Consider the following 7,618-nt stretch of genomic DNA (forward strand, 5'->3'; position numbering starts at 1 on the left):
CCGAAGCGTTTTCTTGGGGGTGGAGTCAATGTTCGTCGAACTGCTTGACTGGTGTGTACGTAGCATTACCCAAGATGAATACACCACTAGGTGTTCCAATGTGTCAAATTCACGATTCAGCCATCTTGGATTTTAGTATGGGAGAGCCAGCCGGTTTGTTTTCGTTTTGCACTGAAAATGAATTTTTCACCCCCGCCTTCTTCTCTTCCACAAACTAAACACATTGCAACACCTAGCTGTGTATTCATCTTGGCATTACCGAAATTCGGTTCATTTCTGAATTGCCGAAAGCTGTGGCAAAGTTGACTGCCGAATTTCAGTAACACAAAAAAAAGTCTTATTTGTTAACGAGATGTCAGTTAAAATAAGCTTTTACGGTCATGTTCGTCAATTTGTTTTACCGAGCAAAAAATCGATTAAGTGTGCCGAGGGAGTTTGATAAAACGCTTTGTTTTCGCCCATTTTATGTTGGGACCATATTTTTTCGCACAGCTGTGTAAAACAAGTTGAAATGCATCATCAGAACCGGTGCCCCCCGCAATTGGGTCTTATAAAAAGAAATTTATCTTGGGTTGTAGCCCCCCGAATCAGTTAATTATCATAACAGCTACCGAAAAACGTCTCTAACGGTTTGCTACCTATCGAGAGTGTATACAGAGACAGACATGATAAGTGAAAGATTTTCTCATTCTCTTTTGGATTCAAACCCTGACCTGAACCAATCCACAGCCGTTGATGAGACGCCGAGTATCATCAATTTAGCTTGACTTCTTTTTTTGTGGATCAGGAACATATACGCCCGCATGGAAGGATGTCTAAAAGCGAACAGGAATCTACCTCGAAAAGACGCAAACCACCTTAGTCAAGATTCATTTATACTCGGGCCCGTATAATGGTGTCGTATCCATCCGGGAGCCGATAAGCACCAGCCAAAACATAGCCGTTTCAAAATACACAAATAAGAACGCGCACTTCCTTTCGTCGGAAACTTCGTCTACAGAAAGACCATATCCATATCCATTCACCCATTTCATCCAGCCTTCATTATTTGTCACACGAATATTCCCTTCCACTCTAACACACGTTTATTCGTCATCATTTGATGCACCGAAACTCTCCAAGTCGTCTTCGTCGTCTTCTTATCCTCACTTGTATACAGCGTTCGAGGCGATCGAGATGAAACGAGATCGCTGCTTCGTGTGGCAACATACACATTACTTTTCCTCGCGAAATCATCTGGTAAGTGTAATCATTCTGATGACAAATCATTTTCTTTCAAGTGGTTAAGGGCGGCATGCATCAATCTTTCTATTTCTTGACTGTGAATTAACTACTGACACGAACCGATAATATATTTATCATGATATAATGATTTCGTTAATTCTGCAATATTGATCAATACAAAATCAATATTCAGTTACACGTCCCTTCACTACATTCGCTTTCTCCTCTACTCTTCGACACAAATTTAAAAATCAACTTAAGTTTGATCCAATTTAATATAAATTAATATCATCCCAAATATAATTCAAACCAATTCATTTCCATTCCGTATTCAATTGAATCTCAATCCGAAGCAAATCCAAATCCAATGAAAATCTTTTCCAATCCAATAAAAAATCATCCCGATTCAATTTAAATTCATATCGAATCTATTTCAATCCAAATCCTCCAAATCTTATTTTAATCCAATCCAAATCCAATTCAATTCCATCCAAATCTAATTCAAATCAAATCAAAATCCAATCCAAATTCTATTCAAATCCATTCCGAATAAAATCCAAATCCAATTCAAATCCGATCCAAATCCAATCCAAATTCAATCCAAACCCAATTCAAATGCAATCCAAATCCAAACTAAATTCAATCCAAGCTCAAACAATATCCATCAAACCCAATTCAAATCCAATCCAAATCCAATCCACGTCCAGTACAAAATCAATCCAAACCAAATCCAATCCAAATCCAGCTCAAATCCCATCAAAATCCAATCCAAATAAAATGCAAATCCAATCCAATTCCAGTCCAAATCTAATCGAAATCTAATCCAAATCCAATTCAATCCGAATCCAATTCAATCCGAATCCAATCCAAATCCAATCCAAATTCAATCCAAATTCAATCAAAATCCAATCTAAATTCAATCCAAACCCTAACCAAATCCAATCCAAAAACAATTCAAATCCATTCCAAATCCAATCCAATTGCAATCCAAATCCATTTCCAATCTAATCCAAATCCGATCCAAATAAAGTTCAAATCCCATCAGAATCCAATCCAAATAAAAATCCAATTCCCATCCAAATAAAATCCAAATCCAATCCAAATCCGATCAAAATCTAATCCAAATCCAATCTAAATCTAATGTAAATCCAATCCAAATTCAATCCAAATCCAATTCAATCCGCTTCCAATCCAAATCCAATCTTAATTCAATCCAAATCCAATCTAAATTCAATCCAAATTCCAACCAAATCAAATCCAAATACAATTCTTATCTAATTCCAATTTAATCCATATCCAATACAAAATCAATCAAAACCTAATCCAAATCCAGTTCAAATCGCATCAAAAACCAATCCAAATCCATTCTATATCAAATCCAAAACCAATTCAAATCCAATTAAATTTTTATCTGAATCCAATTGGAATTCAGTCTAAATCCAATTCAATCCAAATCAAATCCAAGTTCATTACAAATCTAATCCAATTTCAATCCAAATGCAATCCATATTTAATCCAAATGCAATCCAATTTTTAATCAAATCCAGTTCAAATCGCATCAAAATCCAATCCAAATCCAATCTAAATCCAATCCAAACCCAATTCAAATTTAATCCAAATCCATTACAAATCTAAACCAAGTTTAATCCAATACCATTGAAGATCTGTTCCAAATCAAATTCAATTTCAATCCGAAACCAGTACAAAACCTATCCAAGTCCAATCCAAATCTAAATCCGATAAAAAATAATCAAAATTCCATCCCAATCGAATCGAAGTCGATAACAAATCTATTCCAAATCCAATGCTCATGTAATTCAAATCCAAGTAATTTAAAATCCAATCCCAATCCAAATTTAATCCAAATCCAGTTCAAATCACATCAAAATCCAATCCAAATAAAAATAAAAATCCAATTCCGATCCAAATAAAATCTAGTTCTAATCCAAATCCAATTGAAATCTAATCCAAATCCAATCTAAATCTAATCCAAATCCAATCTTAATTCATTCTAAATTCAATCCAAACTCCAACCAAATCAAATCCAAATACAATTTAAATCTAATCCAAAATCAATCCAATTCCAATCCAAATCCATTCCCAATCTAATCCAAATCCAATCCAAATCAAATTCAGATCCAATCCAAATCCAATCCAAATCTAATCCAAATTCAATCCAAACTGAAACCAAATTCAATCCAAATACAATTCTAATCTAATTCCAATTTAATCCATATCCAATACAAAATCAATCAAAACCTAATCCAATCCAAATTTAATCCAAATTCAGTTCAAATCGCATAAAAACCAATCCAAATCTATTCTATATCCAATCCAAACCCAATTTAAATCCAATTAAATTTCTATCTGAATCCAATCTAAATTCAGTCTAAATCCAATCCAATCCAAATCAAATCCAAGTTCATTACAAATCTAATCCAATTTCAATCCAAATGCAATCCATATTTAATCAAATCCAGTTCAAATCGCTTCAAAATCCAATCCAAATCCAATCTAAATCCAATCCAAACCCAATTCAAATCAAATCCAAATCCATTGCAAATCTAAACCAAGTTCAATCCAAAACCATTGAAGATCTGTGCCAAATCCAATTTAATTTCAATCCGAATCCAATACAAAACCAATCCAAATCAAAATCCAATAAAAAAATAATCAAAATCCAATTCAAATTCAATCCCAATCAAATCCAATTCGATTACAAATCTAATCCAAATCCAATTCTCAAGTAATTCAAATCCAAGTAATTTCTAATCCAAATCTTATCTAAATCCAATCCTAATACAATTCAAATACAATCCATGTCCATACCAAATCCAATTCAAATCTGATCCAGATCTAATCCAATCTAAACCCAATCCGAATCCAAATCCAATCAAAATACATCCCAAATTCAGTCCATTTTTTCATTTATTTAGTTAACATCTAAACAGATAACACTGAATCAACAATTTGACGCCACAATGCACGGTTCGAGGCCGCATCTCTCCATCCTCGGATACGCCCCACGCTCGCCATTCAGTCCATATCCATTGCAAATTTGAACCAAAACCAATCCAAATCCATTAGAAATCTGTTTCAAATTAATTTCAATTCGAATGAAATTCAATTTTTTATCCTTTCTAAATCTATTAAATTTCAATCCAAATCTAATACAAATGCAAACCAAACCTATTAAAAATCCGTTGCAAATCTGTTCCAAATCTAATTCAATTTCAATCCGAATGCAATCCAAAACCAATTTTAATCCAATCCTAATCCAAATCTAACTCAAATCCAATCCAAACCCAATCCAAACTCCATATCAATCCAAATCTTATCTATATCCAATCCAAATCCAATCCGAAGCCAAACCAAATCAAATTTAATCCAATCCATATCCAATTCAAATCCAATTCATTTCCAATTTAAATGCAATCTAAATTCAATCAAATGTTGATCTGAATCCAATATAAATCCAAATTGAAACAAAAATTTAATCTATATCTAATCCATGTTAAAATTCATTAAAATCTAAATCAATTCCAATCAAATGTTATTCAATTTTAAATGAATGTTGAATGCGATCCAACAATAATAACAATTTATGAGAAATTCAAAGTAAAATAAAACCCAGCTCAATCCAAATGACAAACCAAAGCGTCCTTCATTCAACATAAATCCTTTTAATCCATAACGAAGCATATATAGCCGAAAACAAAATCAAATCAATATGTATTACAAATCCAAACCAAATTCAGTCCAATAAAAATCAAATAATCGAATTTAAATTTTAAATGACGAAACCAATCCTTATTTATTCAATACTAAACCCTATACCATTCTAAACACAATTCCAAATTCATTCCAAATCTTGCTCAGAATTATTGTCAATTATTTTTTTTAAAAAAGGACTAATTGTCGAAATTTCATATTTAAATGCCAATCATTTTCGTTAATTGCAATCAAAACATCTTCTTGATCATTAGCATTTACTTTAACTTTCGACCTACCACACAAAATTATCAGTTTTGTGTGGAAGTCAAAAGTTAAACCTATGTTTTACTAGTGCATTATTCGAAAACTATTACGTTCAAGTTTTGGAAACTATTGGTGCACGTCTTTGTTCATTACTTTTTCACAAACAGTTTTTCTTTATTTTATTTATTTTTTGACCTGCGTTAGAAAATTGGGCCAGAACCCGCACTTCCGCACACTTTTATCTCCTTTTTCTTGCTTCATATAGTTTTCCTTATTGTTTCGGCATGCAGGTACCCACTCGTCCTGCATGCATTTTTGCTATTCAGAAACAGGTACCCACTCGTCCTGTTTTTTATTTGTTTCACGCAAGGAACCCACTCGTCCTGCCTTCAAAAAGTGTTAAAATCCAACATCTGCACTTTTCAATCACATTTATTTTATTTTCCGCATGCAGGTACCCACCCGTCCTGCATGCATGTCACTATTTTTAATTTGATTCTTCATTTTCATTTACGAAAACAATTATAAACCTACCAACTTCGCCATGTCGTATCCATCCGGGAGCCGATAAGCACCAGCCAAAACATAGCCGTTTCAAAATACACAATAAAGAACGCGCACTTCCTTTCGTCGGAAACTTCGTCTACAGAATGACCATATCCATATCCATTCACCCATTTCATCCAGCCTTCATTATTTGTCACACGAATATTCCCTTCCACTCTAACACACGTTTATTCGTCATCATTTGATGCACCGAAACTCTCCAAGTCGTCTTCGTCGTCTTCTTATCCTCACTTGTATACAGCGTTCGAGGCGATCGAGATGAAACGAGATCGCTGCTTCGTGTGGCAACATACACATTACTTTTCCTCGCGAAATCATCTGGTAAGTGTAATCATTCTGATGACAAATCATTTTCTTTCAAGTGGTTAAGGGCGGCATGCATCAATCTTTCTATTTCTTGACTGTGAATTAACTACTGACACGAACCGATAATATATTTATCATGATATAATGATTTCGTTAATTCTGCAATATTGATCAATACAAAATCAATATTCAGTTACACGTCCCTTCACTACAAATGGTACATTCGGCTATTTACAATTGTGTGTGTATCTACCGGTGCACTCGTCGATCAAATGCCACGCGCCATGGTTTTTCACTTTTATCATTCGCTTCGCACGCGCACCGTACATCTTCGAGCATTTTTGGAAGTTTTCCATTTTGTTTTTTGTTTGACAAATACGTATTTCGACCTCAACAGTAAGGCCGTCTTCAGTGTCTCGTACTTGACTCGAATTGAACTAATTTTCTTCTTTATCTCAATTTGCAGCCGATCTTCGTTGTGATGAACCAGGGCAAGGGAAGCAAAACCCTTGGGACGATACTTAAGGTACGCATTTGGACGCTACGCCAGCACATTACAGTGTAATTCCTTAAAAGATCTTTTTACGCCAATTACGAAATTCCTTTTAAAATTCAGAAGAGGTTTCTTCCGGAATCCAGTAGTGATTCCTGCTGGAATCCAGTTGGAACTGTAGGTGTAACTGGAGTTCCGGTTTAGGAAGACCTCGGGCTAATATATTTTGTTAGTCAATGTAGGGCTACGTAAGACATTGCATGTACGCGTAACAGAAAATTTCTTTTCAAAAAGCAAAACAAATTATGGCAATTCGTAGATTTAACTTTTCGTTTTTATTTGTAGATCCAGAAAACCCGGAAGTGGGTAAACCCGAAACGGTGGTAAAGCTGCTGAACCTGGGATCGGTCGTTTTGTTCAGTAGGAACAAAAGAACCGACCATTGCGTGCCCGTGCAAATCTATGGCAGAAGAACCGGTTCGATGGTATTTCTTGTGCTTTCGTTGCTTAGGTGTTGTAATTAATCTTTTGCTTCGTTTGTATTAGGTACTTTTCGACGACAGAGCTCTGCCGATCCATGATAGACGGACACTTTGTTTTGACAGAATGTCTCTTTCGGAAACGAGTAAACAGAGCAATCACAAGCCCTCCTTTTCCGTGCACCAACCGTGCCCCACTAGGAATCACAATTCGTTTGATTGGCCTGATTTCATCGAGGATAACGATCGATCACCATGACTACAAAGCAGTCGGATCTGCGGCCACTCTATCCCAGCAGATCCACGTATATTTCTCGGAATAGCCTTGTCCTTAAAGCGGGCAATTCATAAAATGTTTATGTAGTATAAATTACGATTATAAAACATAAAAATATGTGTATTTAAATTTCAGAAAGTTCTTTCTTAGATTGTAATGTAAACAAGCCGAAAATAACAAAAAAAAAAAAGAATAAGAACTGAGAAAAGAAAAAGAAGAAGCAATATGGTACCCACATCTAGGAGAAGTCTAGAAGCGAGTCTAGAAGACCCGTGGTATTCGAGTCTAGAAGAT

At 34.9% G+C, this 7,618-nt stretch overlaps 1 protein-coding gene and 1 long non-coding RNA gene across 3 annotated transcripts in view; both read left to right on the forward strand.

Annotated features, from left to right (window-relative positions):
- The window catches only part of LOC134212331 (myosin-I heavy chain), a 376,227-nt gene that overhangs the window by 97,549 nt on the left and 271,060 nt on the right, over nucleotides 1-7,618 (forward strand). The window lies entirely within an intron of this gene.
- Nucleotides 6,005-7,462, forward strand: LOC134216457 (uncharacterized). The gene is made up of 4 exons (XR_009980682.1): nucleotides 6,005-6,471; nucleotides 6,542-6,601; nucleotides 6,914-7,053; nucleotides 7,115-7,462. It is a non-coding gene; the product is annotated as an uncharacterized LOC134216457 (long non-coding RNA).

Source organism: Armigeres subalbatus, chromosome 2 (genome assembly GCF_024139115.2).
Source record: "Armigeres subalbatus isolate Guangzhou_Male chromosome 2, GZ_Asu_2, whole genome shotgun sequence".
NCBI classification, from domain to species: Eukaryota; Metazoa; Arthropoda; class Insecta; order Diptera; family Culicidae; genus Armigeres; species Armigeres subalbatus.